Below are 22,782 nucleotides of genomic sequence, written 5' to 3' on the forward strand. Positions count from 1 at the left end.
AATATTTGTCATAGTATATGAATTTTATTGATTAAAGCTTACTAAGTCATAACTACATTGTATTTTTTATACGTAATAGACTGTGTTAGTAATAGTTAAAAATAAAAAAATACACAAATAAAAGAGCATGCAATAAATAATTGAGTTAAACTAATTGTAAAGTGAAAATGTAAATGTATGAAAAAAGGTAGAATTAGGATTTGGCACTTGGTGATGGCTCGTGCAGCTGCCTCAGGAATTTCTTTGTTCTTCGATCTTTGCCTTAAGGTTGACTCAGCCATGCTTCTAAATCTGTTGCACATTCTTGCAGCTTTATGACCAAGGTCATTAAACCACCATCATGCAGCTTCAACCCTAAAGGTTGTAATGCCATGCGAAGCCAATCATGCTCCTCCTCTTACATTTTGATATTGAAGATTTGTAGGTAAGGGGTATGCAAAATCTAGTCCACAAAGGAAAATTAGACTAAATTGATTTCTTTAATCTGGACAAAAAAATTGGATTGGATTGATTCGTTCGATCTCGATTGAAAAATTGGACCGGATTGATTTGTTCGGTCCAAATGGACCCATCCAGACTAGGAATAGTCTGGTCCTTGATCGCATGACATTGAGAACAAAGCTTTGAATCTATACTAATTTGGTTTTAGTCCGAACTGGTAAATTAACAAATAAAAAAAATCATGTATATATACATAATAATTACATTTTTATTTTCAAAAAACCCTTAAATTAAAAAAACCTAAAAAAATCAACACCTAGTATCCAACAACCTCCCTTTGTTCAGACTTCCTTCATGCTTCCTCTTCTTACGTGCTTCACACACGTAGGGAATTGCAGGTCTACAGCTATGCAGCTAGCCAACAACCTTCCTTCTCCTTCGTGCTTCTTTTTTCATGTGAGGTTATGATTACTGGTGGCTGAATCTATTTACATCAAATCTCATGCCTTGAATTGATATCTCTGATCTCTCTAAGTTAGTTCTTGCGGTTGATTTGTTCATAAGCTATTTTTAATTTATTTTTTGTGTGGATATCTTAAATTTGGTTCGGTGTTTAGGTTAAGCTAAATAATCAAATGATAAATTTATTGCCACTGTTACAATATATATATATATATATTTATGAGGAAATGACAAATAATAAATCAGCAAATGATAAACATGTATATATTTTATGTGGAAGAAGTTTGTTCTTTACTTACTATGATGCCTAAAATGTAGTGTTGGAGGAAGAATACTTTCAAAGAAATTTTTTTTGTCAACTAAAATTATGGCCGATACTTAGGGTGTGTTTGGAAGTGGTGGTAGCATTTGTTATGAGTTTAAAAAAAAATACTATTAAAGTAGCTTTTGAATAAAAACACTTTTATCCAAAAACTATTAAATATTTAGTAAAAATGTGTGTGAAAAGTATTATTAGCTTATAAAATGAAAATTGAGTACTTAAAAATAGTTATTAATTAATTAATGTTTTAATTAATAATATTTGAATTATTAATGATATTGATTACTATATGTTCAATGTAATAGTAGGTAGTGGACAATGAACAACAGGAAAGACCCAGAAGTGGATGGAGGCAACCTACAGATGACGAATAGCAAATGGCACGCTGTGAACAAAAGGTGATAGATGAAGGCAACCGACGGACAATGGTGGGAAACCAACAAGAGGTGGAGGACGATTTGTAGGGAACAAACGATTGTTGGCAGGGTATAGGGGGTGGAGGGCGGAGGGTGGTTGGTAGCGAGCAAAGGGCAGTGGATGGTTGGCTACGGCCAGAGGGCGGTTGTTGAATGGTAAATGATGGTCGAGGGGCCAACGAGTGATGACCAGTAGGCGTGAGCGATATGCGATAGGCAATAGGTGATTTTTGGCTAAGGACGAGCGTCGAACACATATTTGTCAAAACATATTTGGCCAATCACTTTAAAGAAAAAAAATGAATCTTTGATAGTCATTAATATTACTTGAGCAACTATTTCCCCCCCATATTTTTATGAACAAAAAACAATCTTTGCATCCTCATGAGAAAACTTCTCTTTAATAAAATATTATAACGTGTATAACCATTAAGTTGAATTCTTACCTATTCTTTAAAAATTCATATGTTTGATTACTAAGTTGTTTAAATATGATAAGTTTAAATTTGAATCCTTTCACAAAAATTAATTGAAAGCTATAAAATATTCAATCCTTTAACTCATCTTTGATACATTGTAATTCACCATGTCCCAACTCGTCCCTAGTTAATTTGGCGGGAGACTTATTAGAAAATGAATACAATAGTACATAACATTATTTTCAAATATTTGAGAATTCTTTAAAGTAATTATTTAAAAATAAAAAATACAAGAGATATTATATTAAAAATTTATTTTATATATGAGTTTATTACTATAAAAATAATAGAGCTTATACAAAATACATCTCAGATATTACATCCAGTACAAAAACATGTACCCCCATTACAAGTCTTTGAGAAGCATTTTGGAGGGCACAACTGTTGGCAGTCTTTGTTATTTTTACAATGAGAAACTAAAATAGAACCAAGAAGACATTTGCATTCATTGCTAACACAAATTGCATTACTAAATGGACATTTAATATTTTTGCAATCAGTATTAGAGGAACACGATTCCAGAACTGATACACCTGCATCCAATATTTAATTATAAATATATTTATAAATATATTTAAGAAATCAACTAACATGATGCAAGAGACAGAAAGATAAAAAATAATATCAAGTTAAGAATGATATAAGATTCAATACATATATATAAGTATATATAAAAGTTAATAGATATATGAGTGTTTTTAAGTAATTATAAAGAGTATAAATAATGAGAAAGGAACTAAGATGGTGTAATAACTAGTACGATGAATAATAATTTTAACTTAAAGATGAAACAAGATGCAATTATAACATATATATATTATTTATATATATATATATGTACTAATAATATATGAGTATTTTTAGTGATTATAACGAATATAAATTAAAGACAATATTGAGAAAGAGACTAACATGATGTAATAGATAGAAAGATGAATATCAATGTCAACTTAATGCTTGCAGTCTCCATTTTGTGTTCTTTTCGTTGATGAATTTGTTGGAGAAAATGATTAACTTAATATATATTTTTTGAGAATGTTCATTTAACCATTATTTATAGACAATAATGTAGTAACAAACATATAAGGGATGAAATATTTAATATGGAAGAAAATCAGTGGTAAAATATAAAAATCATATCAACACAAATATATCATAAATTTAAAAATTCTCATTCAAACATTATTTATAAATAAGAATGCAGAAGATATTCAACAATCGTATAAGGGAAGAAATATTTAATACTAAAGAAAATCAATGGTAAAATATAAAAATCATATCAACACAAACAAATCATAATTTTAAGAGAATTCAAATAATTTTGTTATATATAGATATAAATCAAATATAATAGAACTAATTTGTATCAAGTATCCACGTAATTGTTTATGAAGATCTTCTCATTAGCTTATTATGGTGGTCAATACTTTTTATCCTAAAATTATTAATTAATAAAATTAATATTGACAAGCTGAAATTGGTTAATGTTATAATTTCCTCTAAATCCAATCCATTTAATACCTACTAATGGATTTTATTGATTAAAGATTACTAAGTCATAATTACATTGCTTTTTCTATATAATAAATTGTGTAGTGATAGCAAAAAATAAAAGATGAAAAAAGGGAGTAACCTCTTAATTAGAAAAACAAGAAAAATAAAAGGGAGTAACCTCTTAATTACAACCATATAATCTCTAAACGCATTAGAATTAGGGTTTGGTGGTTGCAGTGGGATGAGGAAGACTCACTCTGGACTAAAACACTAGATATGATCAATCCACATAAAATGTATTTCTCGATCTAGGAGATTAAGGACCAAAGAGAGTGGCCTGTTTCCATTTAGTCCAGTTTCATTCCCTCTCTCTCTCTCATTCATTTTTCAAATCGACACCAAGAAACTTTGATTTTAGTTTCGGATTTTTGCGACAACCGTAGTGTTGTGTGTAAGTGTGTGCAGCGCAGGAAGAATAGAGATAGTCACCGTGATCTAATTCCGCCATCCGAGACCAAGAAGGTAAGGGAAATTTAATTTCCTCAACCCAAGAAGATAAGGTAAGAGAAATTTGTAGTCATAATCCTACCCCGCGGACGAGATTTTGGACACTATACCTGAGATTTACTTGGGTAGTAGTATCGTGATGGTAAATGCATTCCACAGAGAAAATGGGTGTTTACGAGGCCGATGTTGGTTGATGTGTAAACCTGGTGTAGGAATGTGTGGCCTAAATTAAGTTAGTTATTGTAGTTGGTTTGTTCATAAGCTATTTTTAAGTTATTTTTTGTGAATATTTTAAATTTAATTCGGTGTTTATTTGTAAGACTAAGGTAAAACAACAAATTTTTATGAACTATATGATAAATTTCATTGTGACCATAGAACATTTTTTCGATGAGGAAGGAATTTATTCTTTACTTATTGTGATGCCTAAAAATGTAATATAGGAGTAAGAATACTTTAAAAGAAATTTTTATTTGGCAACTAAAATTATGACTGATACTTTAGCTGTGTTTATGATGTTGTAGCATCTACTATAAGTTTAAAAATATTATTAAAATCATTCGAGTGAAAAACAGTTTGACCTAAAAGTTATTAGGTATTTAGTAAAAATATTTGTAAAAAGTGCTCTTACTTTATAAAATAGAAGTTGATTGCTTAAAATAGCTATTATTATTGAAATTACCGAAAAAAATACAAAAAGTTATGGTAAAATAAATGTAAATATTGAAATAATATAAAATATAATAAAATAGATAAATTTTATTTAAATAATTATTTATGAAATATTAATACATATATAAATAATACTATAGAAGATCATATTATAAAAACACACAAATTTGTATTATATACATACAGATATACATGTAACAACTTCAGAAATTTCGAAGGAAATAAATTATGAATTAAGTGCGGAAGCGGAATAAATAGTTAAGGTTTACATTCCTTACACAATAACTTAAAGTGCCAAATAGTATTAGGAGAATTACCATTTTGGAAGAGATACAAAAAATAAAGAAATAAACGGAAATTAAATAAAACTAGCATCCTACTCGCAACTCTCTTGTGGAATCGGGCTCCGGATCCTAATCCTCTTGATCTGAAATGATTAAATAAAGAATGAGCTATACTAACCCAGTAAGAATATCATGCCAACTCACCGACATAGAAACAAAGGTTGGTAGAAAATCAAAACAACTAATGAAGCACTTAATTAAGCAAAAGCATTTATGAATAATAAAATCTTTTACCGCCACTTACCATAGCAAAATTTATAAAACAACCTATAGAGACAATGATATAGCACTTATTATACTTTCATATACAATCGGTAATATGCACACATTACAAATCTATATTCAATAAATCAAACAACAACTGTCACTTTCCATCAGCCTGCTGGTATCCATGGAGATTCATAGGAATGTCCCCGCTACACACGGACTCTTTCCTTTAACATTCTCAATTACGGACTGTTCCCATACCTCGTTCGGTATGAACACCAAATTATTAAATCTCGATACCCCGTTCGGTATGAATACCAAATTATTAAATCTCGATACCCAGTCTGGTATGAGGGTGAAATGGGCCGTCCCCATACCCCGTCTAGTATGAGCGCCGAATTATCAAGTCTCGATATCCCGTTTGATATGAGACAACATTCACGGTAGAGTTTCTTATTGTACCCGATTCGTCCACCATCTCTCAGAATATCTAGTAAGGCTGCTGTTTCATCCATTTATTTAATCACATAATTTTTTATTTTTCTCTAGTTTCCATTTTTCAATTCAATCGTAATCATATAAATCAAACAATGCATGCATTCAAAATAATAAAATTGATTAATAAGGTACTATCATGCAATTAGCTGTAAAATAATTTAACAGAATCACCAATAGATAATTTTTTATTCTGGCTCCATTAGTAATCTGTAATTAATTATGAATATTTTTTAAATTACACAAAATACCGTATTATTATTTATTTAAACTTCAATTCCATAATAAAGAATAAGGTAAGGGATTCTTACTCAATTTGATGCTCGAAAGGCTAAACTGTTGACTGTACTTGCGGTCCCCGAATTTCCTGAATTTTTTTTTTGAGATTAAAACGTGCTGTAAGTACCTAGAAATATCGTAAAAAAACCCAAAAATAATGTTAAGGCCCACTTTAGCCAATTCCAGAATTCAGGCACGGCAGCTTCGCCGTGCTCCGGCGATGGTGGTCCACCTCAGATCGGCTATTTTCGACCGATTTTTCATCAATCCCTGCGAGAAAATACGTTAAGAAAACTCAGTTGGCCGAAAAAATACAAAAAATTTAAACTCACCGACGGCGGGGCTCTCCGGTGCGGCGACTCCTCTGGCTCATGTTGAGGTTGGATGTTTTGCTCTGGTAAATCTGTAGAAAAGGAAATATTGATCACAACAGTGAAAAAATTACGCAGAACAGGAATCGGGAAGGAACTCATTGGAGGCATTTTGTGAAATTCTCCGTGGCGGCGCCATCGGGCTTTGCCAGTAATTTTCAGCCGATCAGCCAATTTTTTTACTCCAACTTGGCCATTAGGGTGTTTAAAATTGAAATCTGAACAAAGGGATAAATTTTTACCTCTTTTGGCAGTTGGAATGGGCTCTAGTGCGGCGGCGATGACTCTCCTTCCCGGCGGCTGGGTCTTCTTCTCCGGCGAGGGCGTTTGGCGGCTAGGGTTAGCATTTGGTATGAAGATGATTATTTATATCCGTCCTTATCTAATCTGGGCCGTCCATAGCATTTGATCTTGACCGTCCGATCGCGATTAAATAGGAAGTGAATCTGGACCGTTTATCACGATATAATCTGAATCGTTCATCACGATCTAATCTAAACTGTTCGATCGCATTTAAATCTGGTCATCCGATCATGTTTGGGAGGGAACGCATCTAGGTCATCCGTGTGCGTGGGAATAGATCTTGGCCATTTGATCGCGGGCACGCGGATCGTCCGTGTGGCATCGCGTCAGCATCTGTTGCCACGCGGCGCGTTCTGGTTCGTTGGAGCTACTGACTGGGCATCCTACGTTGCACAAGTTTTTTAAATTGTATTTTGACCATCGATTTCTAATTTTTTTAAAAAAAATACAATCAGAATCCAAATTTTCACCCATTTTTTTTAAAATCATTTACAATTTCATCGTCCATCAAATTTCTTCCATTTTTACACTAATTAAAATAAAAAAAATTAAAAATTACATTTATAAATTAATTTTAAATTACATTAAAATTAAATTTGGGTGTTACATACATATATATAATATACAGTTAAAAAAGTTAATTAAAAATTAACTATTATTATTATTATTATTATTATTTGTATAATAATGTTAAAAAATAAAAATTAATGAATTTTTTAATTTTAATAATATTTGAATTGTTAATGATAGTGATAACTATCTGTTCAGGGTAATGATAGATAATAAATAACGAATGATAGAGAAAACTCTTAAAAGTAGGCGAAGATAATCTACAGGTGACGGCTACCAAATTGCAGATAATGATGTGCAATAAACAACATATGGTAGATGAAGGCGACAGACTTGCTAAGGCAACTTATGAGAAAACTTTCTTTAATAAAAATATTATGATATGTATAACCATAAAGTTGGATTATACGTACTCTTTAAAAATCCATATGTTTAATTACTAAGTTGTTTAACAATTTACATGTAAATATGATAAATTTAAATTTGAATCATTTTACTAAAATTAATTAAAAGCTTTAGAATGTTTATCCTCTAACTCATCTTTGATATTTGTAATTCAACCTTGTTCCAACTTCTTCCTAGTTAATTTGGCACGAGACTTGTTAGAAAATAAACACAATCATACATAATATTATTTTCAAATACTTGAGAATTTTCTGAAATAATTATTTAGAAGATAAAAAACACTAGAAATATCATATTGAAAATTTATTGCATATAGTGAGTTTATTGTAATAAAAATGATAGAACTTATACAAAATACATCTCAAGCATCACATCCCCTACAATAACATGTACCCTTTTGACAAGTCTTCGAGAGGCACTTTGGAGGGCATAAAGAGCCTTGGCAGTCTTTGTCATTTTGGCAAGGAGAACGGTAAAAGGAACTAAGAGAACATTTGCATTCATTATTAACACAAATTGCATTACTAATTGGACATTTAACACTCTTACAATCCGCATTAGAGGAACACGATTCCAAAATTGATACACCTGCATCCAATATTTAATTATACAAATAAAAATATTAATGAATATTAGAGTGCTAACATGATACAAGAGATAGAAAGATGAATAACAATGTTAACTTAAGAATGATGCAAGATTCAATATATATATGTGTGTGTGTATGTATATAAAAGTTAATAGATATATGAGTGTTTTAAGTAATCATAAAGGGTATAAATGAAAAACAATAATTTGGGAGACAGATAACTGAGAAAGGGGCTAAGATGATGCAATAAAGAGTATGATGAATGACGATACTAACTTAAGGATGAAACAAGATTCAACTATATATAAATTAATAATACACGGACGTTTTGAGTAATTATAACGAGTATAAATTGAAGACAATATTGAGAAAGAGACTAACATGATGTAACAGACAGAAGGATAAATATCAATATCAACTTAATGTTTACTGCCTCCATTTTGTGTTCTTTTCCTTGATGAATTTGTTGGAGAAAATAATTGACTTAATATCTATATTTTGAGGATATCCATTTAACCATTATTTATAGATAATAATACAGAAGATATTCAACAACCATATGAGGGATGAAATATTTAATATGGAAGAAAATCAATGGTAAAAAATATAATTTGAAAATTTTCATTCAACCATTATTTATGGGTAATAATGCAAAAGATATTCAACAACCATATAAAAGATAAAATATTTAATATGGAAGAAAATCAATGGTAAAAAATATAATTTGAAAATTTTCATTCAACCATTATTTATGGGTAATAATGCAAAAGATATTCAACAACCATATAAAAGATAAAATATTTAATATGGAAGAAAATTAGTGGTAAAATATAAAAATTATATCAGCACAAACATATAATAAATTTAAAAATTTTCATTCAACCATTAATTATAAATAAGAATGCAGAAGATATTCAACAATCATATAAGGAATGAAATATTTAATATGAAAGAAAATCAATGGTAAAATATAAAAATCAAATTAACACAAATAAGTCATAATTTTAAAAATTTTCATTCAACCATTATCTATAGATAATAATGCAGAAGATATTCAATAACTATATGAGGTATTAAATATTTAATATAAAAGAAAATCAGTGGCAAAATACGAAATCATATTAACACAAATAGAATTATTAATTAATAAAATTAATATTGAGAAGCTGAAATTGGTTGATGTTATAATTTCCTCTAAACCCAATCCATTTAATACCTACTAATGGATTTTATTGATTAAAGATTACTAAGTCATAATTACATTGCTTTTTCTGTATAATAAATTGTTTAGTGATAGCAAAAAATAAAGGGAGTAACCTCTTAATTACAACCATATAATCTCTACATGCATTAGAATTAGGTCTAGGAGACTCACTCTCGACTAAAAAACCAGATATAATCAATCCACATACAATCTATTTCTCGATATAGGAGATTAAGGACCAAGGAGAGTGGCCTGTTCCCATTTGGTTCAATCTCATTCCCTATCTCTCTCTCTCTCTCATTCATTTTTCAAATCGACACTGAGAAACTTTGATTTTAGTTTTGGATTTTTGCGACAACCTTAGTGTTGTGTGTAAGTGTGTGCAGCGTAAGAAGAACGAAGATAGTCACCATGGTCTAATTCCGCCATCTGAGATGTAATGCCCAATTTTTAATTTAATGTAAATTAAATTAATTTATGCAATTTTTTAATTTTTTTAATTTTAATTTAGTGTAAAAATAAAGAAAATTTGATGAATGATGAAATTGAAAACGATTTTGGAGAAAATAGGTGAAAATATTTGGGTTCTGAGGATATTTTTGAAAGAAAAATCAGAAACGGGAGTCAAAATACAATTTATAAAATTTGTGTCACGTAGGATGCCCAGTCAGCAGCCCTAGCCTACTAGAACGTGTCGCGTGGCAATGGACACTGACGTGGTGCCACACGGGAGGCCATGTAGGCGATTCGCGTGCCTGTGATGGAATGGCCTAGATCCGTTCTTGCGTACATGGACGGCCTGGATGCGTTCTCTCCCCAAATGTGATTAGACGGTTAGATTTAAACGCGATCGGACGGTCTAGATTAAATCGCGATGACCGGTCCAGATTCACTCCCTATTTACTTGCGATCAGACGGTCCAAATCAAACGCGATGAACGGTCCAGATTAAAAGGGAATAGATATAAATAACATTTTCACACCAAACTCTAACCCTAGCCACCAGACACCCTCACCGGAGAAGAGCAGCCGCCGGGAAGGAGAGCCGCGACCACCCGCTGCTGCACCGGAGCTACTTCCGACCGCCAAAAGATGTAAAAAAAATTTCATTTGCTCGGAATTAAATTTTAAACACCCCCATTGCCAAATTGGAGAAAAAGGATTGGCTGATTAGCCGAAAACCGCGAGCAATGCCCAGCGCCGCCGCTGTGAAAAAATTCACAAAATGCCTCTGATGAAGCCCTTCCCGATTCCCATTTGGCATAATGTTTCCACCATTGTGATCACCGTTTCCTTATCTATAGGTTGACTAAAGCAAAACACCTAACTATAACGTGAGCTGGAGGAGTCGTCGCACCGGAGAGCCCCGCCGCCGGTGAGTTTCGATTTTTTGTATTGTTTCGGCCAACCAAGACCCTTTAATGTGTTTTCTTGCAGGGATTGAAGCACAATCGGCCAATTTGGCCAAAAACGACTGAAAACAGCCGGAGCACGATGGAACATGATGGAGGCACCATGCTGGAATTCCAAAATTGGCTAAAATTGGGTCCTGAGACTGATTTTGAGTTTTTTGGGATATTTGTAAGTACTTATAGCAATTTTTAATTTTCGAAGAAAATTTAGGGAATCCAAAGACCGCCGGTAGTCGCAGTCAACAGTTAGCTTTTCAGGTATCAAATTGAGTAAGAATCCCTCACCTTATTCTCTGTTATGGAATTGAAGTTAAATTAATAATAATATGGTGTTTTGTACCCTTTAAAAAATATCTACAATTAATTAGGGGTTACTAATGGAGCTAGAATCGAAAATTATTCTCTGTTAATTTCTGTCGATTTATTTTACAGTTTGAATGCATAATAATATCTGATTTATCAATTTTATGGCTTTGAATGCATGTATTGTTGCATTATGTGGCTATTGTTAAATTAAAAAATCGAGATATGATTGCATTCCCTAATACATGTTTGTTTGCTTGTTTATGTGATTATGGTTGAATTGGAAAATAGAGACTAAAGAAAAATGAAAAATTGTGTGATTAAGTGAATGGATGAAATGACAACCTTACTGAATATCCTAGGAGATGGTAGACGAACCAACTATAATAGGGAACCCTACTGTGAACATTGCCTCATATCGGATGGGGTATCGAGATTTGGTAATTTGGTGCTCATACTGGAGGGGTATGGGGACGGTCCGCTTCACCTTCATACCGGACGAGATATTGAGGTTTAGTGGTTTAGTACTCATACTTGACGGAGTATGGGGACGGCCTTTAATTGAGAATGTTGAAGAAATGGGTTCACATGTAGCGGAGACATCCCTATGAACCCACATGGATACCAGTAGGTCGATAAAAGAAAAGGTTGTTATTTGATTTAGTGAATATAGATTTATAATGTGTACCTGTTACCAAATGCATATGGAATTATGATAAGTATTATGTTATTGTCTCTATAGGTTACTTTTATAAATCTCGTTACGGTAAGTGGATGGTAAATGATTTTATTATTAATAAATATTTTTTTTTTTAATTAAGTGCTCAATTAGTTATTTTAATTTTTAACAACATTTATTTTTGTGTCGGTGAGTAGCATGATATTCTTACTGGACTAGCGTAACTCATTCCTTATTTAACAATTTCATATCAAGATGACCAGGATTCAGAGCTCAATCCACAAGAGGGTTGCGAGTAGGATACCAGTTGTATTTATTTTCCGTTTATTTCCTTAATTTCTTTTGTATTTTCTTCAAAATGTTAATTCCCATAGCACTATTTGGAACTTTAAGTTTATGTGTAAGGAATGTAAACCTTAATTATTTATTTTGCTTTCGCACTAAATTCATAATTTATTTTCTTTAGAATTTCCGAAATCGTTACAGTTGGTATCAGAATCACGTTCTTCGGACCCATTCCTTACACAAAACCCTTAGGAAACACCAAAAACAATGAATTATCACTCAATCATTCCTTGTGAAATGCATGTACAGATAGATGAGAAGAGGAAGACCCCCACTAAACCGAGCAGCCCGTGAGGGTTCACTTAGAGAGGATGTTGACCGATTATTTGAGATGGTGAAGAGACTCATTACTATCCAACAGGCCTGGAGGAAGGATGGAGCTACCTGACCCTCCCATGTTGCCACAGGTTGAGCCACTCCTGTAGCGGGAGGATCTCGAGCCACCTCGATATGACCATGCTCCTCCACAATACCACCTAACACCATCATAGTATGATCCGGTACCCCAGCCACCGCATGACCCGGCACCACCACAGTATAATTCAGTGCCTCCACCGTATCATCAAGTACCACTGCAGGGCCATCCAGTCCATCCTCAGCCCAGTCCAGTCCCTCATCCACGGGACCCAGCTCCTCTCATGATGGACCCAGGCTACATAGAAATGTATAAAAGACTAAATCCTTATATTTTTGCAGGGGGTCCTCATTTGAAGAGGTCAAGTTCTAGTTAGCTGAGACAGAGAAGACCTTCAAGACCCTTAGGTGATCCCTGAACAGAAGGTCATCCTTGCTACCTACATGCTAGTGGGAGAAGTAGACCGCAGGTGGCAACTCAAGCAGACCATCCTGCCCTTTCCAGCCACTTAGGAACAGTTCCGACGGCTTTTCATGCAGAGTACCTCCCAAAACATCTTCGACATCTGAAGGAGATAGAGTTTGTATACTTGGTCTAGGGGGACATGACTGTATCAGAATATGCTCACAAGTCCCTAGAGTTGGGTCGATATTCCCCTGAGAGCATGATGGATGAAGGCAGAAAGGCTAGAAGGTTTGAATGGGGTCTCCATTCTGAGATCAGATAACAGGTGTTTGTGCTCGAGTTCAGTACTTATTCGGCTATTCTGGCCAAGGCACAGTTAGCAGAGAGGAGCCTTCGCACCTTCCCTCAAATAGTAGGCCGATGACTCAGGCTCCCCCTCAGGTTCCAGCAGCAGGACGCGGTAAGATATGTCAACATTGTGGCAAGGATCATAGGGATCGACCCTACTATCGCCTCAACAACACCTGCTGCTATGTGGTAGTGCCCAACATTATGCAAGGGAGTGCCCGAGGAACCAGAACCAAGCTAGATCTCCTATCTAAGATAGGGCTTACAATCTCACTCAGCAAGATGTAGAAGTCAACCCGAACATGGTACAGGATATGTACACTATCTGTAACCATCTTGCTCATGTCTTGATTGATACTAGTGCATCGTATTCATTTATTTCACATGTTTTTGCATCAAAATTAGATGTATTACCTGAAAAACTTGACTCTGTATTATTTGTGTATACTCTTGGGAGTAGGACACTACTGGAAGAGATTGTATACAGGGCTTGTGTCATAGATATAACAGATAGAAAATTGAATGTGAACCTAATAGAAATTGATATGGAGGACTTTGATAAAATTTTAGGAATGAACTGGGTAGCGATGTATCACACCACTATAAATTATTTTAGCAAGAAAGTTGTATTTAACCCTCCTAATGAGGAGTCATTTACAAATTAATAAAATCATTTAACATTTGTTCCCTCATGGAAAATTTTCTTATTATCAAGTACTTTAATCAAGCTATTTTCTCTAACTAAGCAAACCTAAGAAAAAAATTTATATTCAAAAGATTCCGGTAGTCCAAGACTTTTCAAATGTGTTTCTATATGAACTACCTAGACTGTCAATAGATAGAGAAGTTGAATTCACCATAGATCTTCAGCTAGGTACTTAGCCTATTTCGGTTGCTCCTTACCGCATGAGCCACGTTGAGATGGAGAAACTGAGAAAACAGATCACAGAATTGCAGGACAATGGATTCATCTGACATAGTGTGTCTCCTTGGGGTGCCAAAATCACATTTGCGAGAAAGGGAGATGGGACGTTGAGGTTATGTATTGATTACAGAGGTCTGAACAGAGACACTTTCAAGAACAAGTATCCTATAATCGATGACCTCTTTGATCAATTGTAGGGTGCCCAGGTCTTCTCTAAGATAGACCTGCATTCAGGTTACCATCAGGTAAAAATCAAGACAGAAGACATTCTCAAAACAGCTTTTTAAACCAGGTATGGACACTATGAGTTTCTAGTCGTGCCATTTGGACTAATCAATGCTCTAGCCATATTCATGGACTTGATGAATAGGATTTTCAGATAATTTCTAGATCAGTTTGTCATTGTATTCATCGATGATATCTTGGTTTATTCAAATAGCAGAGAGGAACACACTTACCATCTAACTTAGGTTTTGCAGGTTCTCATGGAGAAGAAACTGCATGCAAATTTGAGTAAGTGTGGGTTCTATTTTGAGCAGACTACCTTCCTAGGACACATCATATCAAAGGTTGGAGTGTCAGTGAATCCTGAAAAAGTTGAAGCAGTGCTCAGATGGAAAAAATTGACTTTGGTTAAGAAAATTCGTAGCTTTCTGGGGATAGCCGATTATTACCGCAGATTTGTAAAAGGGTTTTCTAGTTTAGCTGCTCCTCTGACTTGGCTCACAAAGAAGGACGTCAAGTTTGAGTGGAACGAAGACTGTGAGAGAAGCTTTTCAGAACTAAAGAGACGGTTAACTACCGCACCTGTGTTGGCATTGCCGAGCAGATCAAGTGGATATACAGTTTACAGTGATGCCTCTTACTTAGGATTGGGTTGTGTTTTGATGCAGTATGAGAAGGTCATACCCTATGGGTCTAGGCAGTTGAAGAGTCATGAGAAAAATTACTCCACCCATAACTTAGAACTTACTACAATTATCCACGCATTGAAGACTTAGTGCCATTATTTATATGAGGAGACCTTTTTGATTTATACCAATCATAAGAGCTTAAAACATATATTCACTCAAAAGGATCTCAACATGCATCAGAGAATGTGGATAGAACTCCTCAAAGACTATGACTGTGACATCATGTATCACCTGGGTAAGGATAATGTGGTAGTCGATGCACTAAGAAAGAAAAGCGGAGGTATATTAGCTCATCTAATGGTTTTAGAATGCAGGCAGATAGGGGCCGCACAACAGGTACAGCTTCAGGACCTGAAGATAGTCATATGTTTAGGCCACCTGACTGTTCAGTCAGAGTTAAGTCAAAGAATAAAGGAAGCTCAGTCCGCTGATTCCACCCTAGCAGCCCTCAAGAAAGATGCAGAATAGGGAGTTAACTCAGAATTCCAAGTCTCAAACTATGGGTTGCTTAGATTTCAGGACATATTGTGTGTTTCAGGTGACAGTGAGTTGAAAATGGACATCATGACAGAGGCCTATAGCTCAAAGTTTGTCATGCATCCCGAAAACACTAAGATGTATCAAAAGTATACAACCCCGATTTTAGTGGATTGGATGAAAAGAGATATAGCTGAATTTGTTTTTAAGTGTTTAGTATGTCAGCAGGTCAAAGCAGAGCGTCAACGCCTAAGTGGGCTACTTCAACCATTACCAATTTTGGAGTGGAAATAGAAATATATCACTATGGATTTTATGACAGGATTACCTAGTCGCCAGACACCCTCACTAGAGAAGAAGACCCAACCGTCGGGAAGGAGAGCTGCCGCCACCCACCGCCACATTGGAGCTACTTCCGACTGCCAAAAGAGGTGAAAATTTTTTCATTTGCTCAGAATTAAATTTTAAACACCCTCATGGATAAATCGGAGCAAAAGGACCTGTCGATTCGCCGAAAATCGCAAGCAAAACCTGGTGGCGCCGCCGCAGAGAATTTCACAAAATGCCTCTAATGAAACCCTTCCTAATTCCTGTTCAGTGTAATTTTTCTATCATTGTGATCACCGTTTCTTTCTATACAGGTTGACCGGAGCAAAACACCCAACTGCAACATGAGTCGGAGGAGCCGCCGCACCGGAGAGTCCCACTGCTAGTATTTTTGATTTTTTGTATTTTTTTGGCCAACCGAAGTTCCTTAACGTATTTTATCGCAGGGATTGAAGCATAATCAGCCGAAAATAGCTGACACGAGATGGACTGTCGCTGTAGGCAGTGGCGGTGTTGCCAGAGCACGGTGGAACCGCCGTGTCGGAATTTTAAAATTAGCCACAATTGGGTCCTGAGACTGATTTTGTATTTTTTTGAACATATGTAGGTACTTATAGTGCGTTTTAATTCCTGAAGAAAAATTCAGAAACCAGGGGACTGCGAGTAGGAGTAGGTAATAATTTAGCTGTTCGGGCATCAAATTGAGTAAGAATCCCTCACCTTATTCTCTGTTATAGAATTGAAGTTAAATTAACAATAATACAGTGTTTTGTACCCTTTAAAAAATATCTATAATTAATTACGGGTTACTAATGGAGACATAACTGAAAATTATTCTCTGTTGATCTCTGTCGATTTATTTTACAGTTTGAATGTATAATAATATCTGATTTATTGATTTTATGACTTTGAATGCATGTATTATTACCTTATATGACTACTGTTAAATTGGTAAACCAAGATATGATTGCATTCCCTGATGCATATTTGTTTGTTTGTTTATGTGATTACAGTTGAACTAAAGAAAAATGAAAAATTGTGTGATTAAATGAATGGATGAAACGGCAACTTTACTGAATATCCTATGAGATAGTGGACGGATCGGGTACAATAGGAAACCCTACCGTGAATGTTACCTCATACTGGACGGGGTATTGAAACTTGGTAATTTGGTGCTCATACCGAACGGGGTATGGGAATGGCCCGCTTCACCCTTATACCAGACGGAGTATTAAGATTTAGTCGTTTGGCACTCATACCGGACTGTGTATGGGGACGGCCTTTAATTGAGAATGTTGAAGAAAATGGTTCACGCGTAGCGGAGATATCCTTATGAACTCTCATGGATACCAGTAGGCCGATAAAAGAAAAGGTTGTTGTTTGATTTATTGAATATGGATTTATAATGTGTACCTGTTATCAATTGCATATGAAATTATAATAAGTATTATGTTATTGTCTCTATAGGTTGCTTTTATAAATCTCGCTATGGTAAGTGGATGATAAATAATTTTATTATTAATAACTGTATTTATTTAATTAAGCGCTCAATTAGTTATTTTGATTTTTTACCAACATTCATTTCTGTGTCAGTGAGTAGCGTGATATTCTTACGGGCTAGTGTAGCTCATTCCTTGTTTAACAATTTCAGATCAAAAGGGACCAGGATCTAAAACCCGATCGATAAGAGGGTTACGAGTAGAATACCAGTTGTATTTATTTTTCGTTTATTTCCTTAATTTTTTTTATATTTCTTTCAAAAGGTTAATTCTCGTAATACTATTTGGAACTTTAAGTTTATGTGTAAGGAATGTAAACCTTAGCTATTTATTTCGCTTCTACACTAAATTTATAATTTATTTCTTTTAGAATTTTCAAGGTTGTTACACGAGACCAAAAAGGTAACGAAAATCTAATTTCCTCAACCAAGGAAGGTAAGGTAAGAAAAATTTATAGTCTGTCACTCTACCCCGTGGACGAGATATTGGACACTATACCTAAGATTTACTTGGGTAGTAATGTCGTGATGATAAATGCATTCCGCATAGTAAATGGGTGTTTACGAGGCCGATGTGTAAACCTGGTGTAGGAATGTGTGGCCTAAATTAAGTTAGTTCTTATAGTTGATTTGTTCATAAGCTATTTTTAATTTATTTTTTGTGAATATTTTAAATTTAGTTCGGTGTTTATTTGCAAGATTAAGGTAAAACAGCAACTTTTTATGAACTATATGATAAATTCATTGCGATCATATAACATTTTTTCTCGATGAGGAAGGAATTTATTCTTTACTTATTTGTGATGCCTAAAAATGTAATATAGGAGGAAGAATACTTTAAAAGGAATTTTTATTTGGCAACTAAAATTATGACTGATATTTTAGGTGTGTTTATGATGTTGTAGCATCTACTATGAGTTTAAAAATATTATTAAAATAACTCGAGTAAAAATAGTATTACCTAAAAATTATTAGATATTTAGTAAAAATATATGTAGAAAGTGCTCTTACTTTATAAAATAGTAGTTAATTATCTTAAAATAACTATTATTATTAAAGTTATTGAAAAAGTAAAAAAAGTTATGGTAAAATAAATGTAAATATTGAAATAATATAAAATATAATAAAATAGATAAATTTTATTTAAATAATTATTTATAAAATGTTAATACATATATAAATAATACTATAGAAGATCATATTATATATACACACAAATTTGTTTGTATGTTATATACATACAGATATATATATAATATACAGTTAAAAAAGTTAATTAAAAATGAACTATTATTAATATTATTATTTGTATAATAATGTTAAAAAATAAAAATTAATGAATTTTTTAATTTTAATACTATTTGAATTGTTAATGATAGTGATAACTATCTATTCAAGGTAATGGTAGATAATAAATAACAAATAATAGAGAAAACTCTTAAAAGTGGACGAAGATAATTTACAGGTGACGACTACCAAATTGCAGATAATGATGTGCAATGAACAACATATGGTAGATGAAGGCGACAGACTTGCTAGGGAAATTATGAGAAAACTTTCTTTGATAAAATATTATGATATGTATAACCATGAAGTTGGATTATACATGCTCTTTGAAAATCCATATGTTTGATTACTAAGTTGTTTAACAATTTAGTTGTAAATATGATAAACTTAAATTTGAATCATTTTACCAAAATTAATTGAAAGCTTTAGAATGTTTATCCTATAACTCATCTTTGATATTTGTAATTCAACCTTGTTCCAACTTCTTCCTAGTTAATTTGGTACGAGACTTGTTAGAAAATAAACACAATCGTACATAATATTATGTTCAAATACTTGAGAATTTTCTGATTCAATTATTTAGAAGATGAAAAAATACTAGAAATATCATATTAAAATTTATTGTTATAAAAATGATAGAGCTTACACAAAATACATCTCAAGCATCACATCCCCTACAATAACATGTACCCCTTTGACAAGTTTTCGAGAGGCACTTTGGAGGGCATAAAGAACCTTGGCAGTCTTTGTCATTTTGGCAAGGAGAACGGTAAAAGGAACTAAGAGAACATTTGCATTCATTATTAATACAAATTGCATTACTAATTGGACATTTAATACTCTTACAATCAGTATTAGAGGAACACGATTCAACAACTGATATACCTGCATCCAATATTTAATTATACAAGTAAAAATATTAATGGATATTTGAGTGCTAACATGGTACAAGAGATAGAAAGATGAATAACAATGTTAACTTAAGAATGATGCAAGATTCAATATATATGTGTGTATTTGTGCGTGTGTGCACGTATATAAAAGTTAATAGATATATGAGTATTTTAAGTAATCATAAAGAGTATAAATGAAAAATAATAATTTGGGAGATAGATAACTGAGAAAGGGGCAAAGATGATGCAATAAAGAGTATGATGAATGACAATACTAACTTAAAGATGAAACAAGACTCAATTAATAATATATGATCGTTTTGAGTAATTATAACGAGTATAAATTGAAGATAATATTGAGAAAGAGACTAACATGATGTAACAAAGAGATGGATAAATATCAATGTCAACTTAATGCTTATTGCCTTCATTTTATGTTCTTTTCCCTAATGAATTTGTTGGAGTAAATAATTGACTTAATATCTATATTTTGAGGATATCCATTTAACGATTATTTATAGATAATAATGCAGAAGATATTCAACAACCATACGAGGGATGAAATATTTAATAAGGAAGAAAATTAGTGGTAAAATAATTAAAAAAATCATATCAACACAAACATATCATAAATTTAAAAATTTTCATTCAACTATTATTTATAAATAATAATGCACAAAGATATTTAATAACTATATAAGGGAGGAATTATTTAATATAAAAGAAAATCAGTGACAAAATACGAAAATCATATCAACACAAACATATCATTAATTTTAAGAGAATTTTATTGATTTTGTTGTATATAGATATAAATCAAATATAATAGAACTAATTTGTATCAAGTATCCACGTAATTGTTTATGAAGATCTTTTTATTAGTTTATTATGGTGTTCGATACTTTTTATCCTAAAATTATTAATTAATAAAATTAATATTGACAAGCTGAAATTGGTTGATGTTATAATTTCCTCTTTATTGATTAAAAGATTACTAAAGTCATAATAATTACATTGCTTTTTCTGTATAATAAATTGTGTAGTGATAGCAAAAAATTAAAGAGCGTGATAATTAGAAAAGCAAGAAAAATAAAAGGGAGTAACCTCTTAATTACAGCCATGTAATCTCTAAATGCATTAGAATTAGGGTTTGGTGGTTGCAGGTGGGATGAGGAAGACTCATTCTGGACTAAAAAACCAGATATAATCAATCCACGTACAGTGTATTTCTCGATCTAGGAGATTAAGGACCAAGGAGAGTGGCCTGTTCCCATCTGGTCCAGTCTCATTCCTTCTCTCTCTCTCTCTCATTTTCCTAATCGATAGCAAGAAACTTTGATTTTAGTCTTAGATTTTCGCCACGACCGTAGTGTTGTACGTGCGTGTGTGCAGCGCAGGAACAACGGAGATAGTCACGGCGATCTAACTCCGCCATCCGAGACCAAGAAGGTAAGGGAAATTTAATTTCCTCAACCCAAATTTGTAGCCTCTCTATCTGAATCCATTGATGTAAAATTATTTTGATGATGATAATGATTTGGATGACATTAGATTAGGTGTGTCTATTTCTGTTAATTTCATTTACGAAAATGGAATGTGTATATTGATTCACGAAAGTCGGAAACGAGGGTGGCTGTAAGATAGTGGTTAGGACGGTGAGGATGGTGAATCGGTGGGCGGATGGAACCGTAGGTCTTGACCACTGGTTGGCCGATTGGGGAGGCCGTGTGATAGGGTCGTTGAGTCCTGGGTTAAGCGGGTTCTGAGGAGAGGGAAGTTAAGAGAGGACCGGCACTACATGGTCTAGTGGGCCGGGTTGTTGGGTCGTGGCCAACTAGTGGGCCGAGCCAGTGTTGGGCTTCGATGGGAAGTAAACTCTGTTTTGTGCGTAGCCCAGTGGGCCGAGTTCTTTAACCATGGCCGATTAGTGGGCCTAGACATTGGGCTTAGACATGAACTTAATCTGGATATGGGTTAATAATAAGGGGTGAGAATTATTATCAATTAATTGGGCTAAAAGGAGTAAGGAAACTAGTGGGCTAAGAAATGGGCCGGAATGATAATCCGAATAGACGGGCAAGATTATAAAATACAAATATAAGTAGGTGATGGGCTTACTGGAAAATAAGGTCCATTTAAAAATATTGGGCCTGTAGAAGAGTAATATAAGAGAAATTGGGGGGCCTGAGATTAAAATGTAACGGTAGACAAATTAAAGGCTAGTATAGGGCCGAGTGCGGACGAGATGTTGGACACTATACCTGAGATTTACTTTGGGTAGTAGTGTCGTGATGGTAAATGCATTCCGCAGAGTAAATGGGTGTTTACGAGGCCGGTGCTGGTCGATGTGTAAACCCAGTTGAGGAATGCGTGGGGAGTGTGCGTATGGGCCATTCGGTCGAATTTATACTTGTAACCCCGTCCGGTGGTCGTATTTGTTTTCATTGCTTATGTTATGATGTTCACGTGGTTACTGGTACTAACCGTTATGTTCTTGAGTTAGTACTTGGAATTAGTACGGAGTTAAGAGGGGCTACACGCCCGTCGAGGATTAGTATTGAGCATGGAGGCAATTACGGGAGAAGTTGTGCTTCATGATATTGACATGATTAGAGTGATCCAAGAGTAAGCAAAATAATTGAAAAAATTGGAGACCATGGAGGCGAAAATAATTTGATTCGATGATTAGTTCTAGAATTATGAAATGAGGAGTACTAGAGGGTTTACGCATGCTGCCTCATATTTGCTATAAACTCATTCCCCTTTTATCTTTCAAAACAGGTAAAATAGGAAAGAGTATGAGAGGTATCGGAGTAGAGACACGAGATTTCCTCCTAAGCACTCCGGTCCTGTGTTAACTTTGATTGACGTTGAGTCAAATTTTTGGATTTTGAAAAAATACTTAATACTACGAAATTAAGTATGCCGAGATTTTAGATATCAATTACTTGATTAGTCAAATGAAAGGAGGAGATGAACTATATACCATGCATACTTTTAAATTGTATGTACTGATCTTATTGACTCGATTTGAAACGTGGATTGTTACAAATAA

General features: G+C 33.7%; 1 long non-coding RNA gene across 1 annotated transcript; it reads left to right on the forward strand.

Annotated features, from left to right (window-relative positions):
• Positions 1-20,762: 20,762 nt before the first annotated feature.
• LOC148252889 (uncharacterized) lies at positions 20,763-22,782 on the forward strand. The gene is made up of 2 exons (XR_015813628.1): positions 20,763-21,176; positions 22,509-22,782. It is a non-coding gene; the product is annotated as an uncharacterized LOC148252889 (long non-coding RNA).

Source organism: Carica papaya, chromosome 7 (assembly GCF_054855325.1).
Source record: "Carica papaya isolate Zhongbai chromosome 7, ASM5485532v1, whole genome shotgun sequence".
NCBI classification, from domain to species: Eukaryota; Viridiplantae; Streptophyta; class Magnoliopsida; order Brassicales; family Caricaceae; genus Carica; species Carica papaya.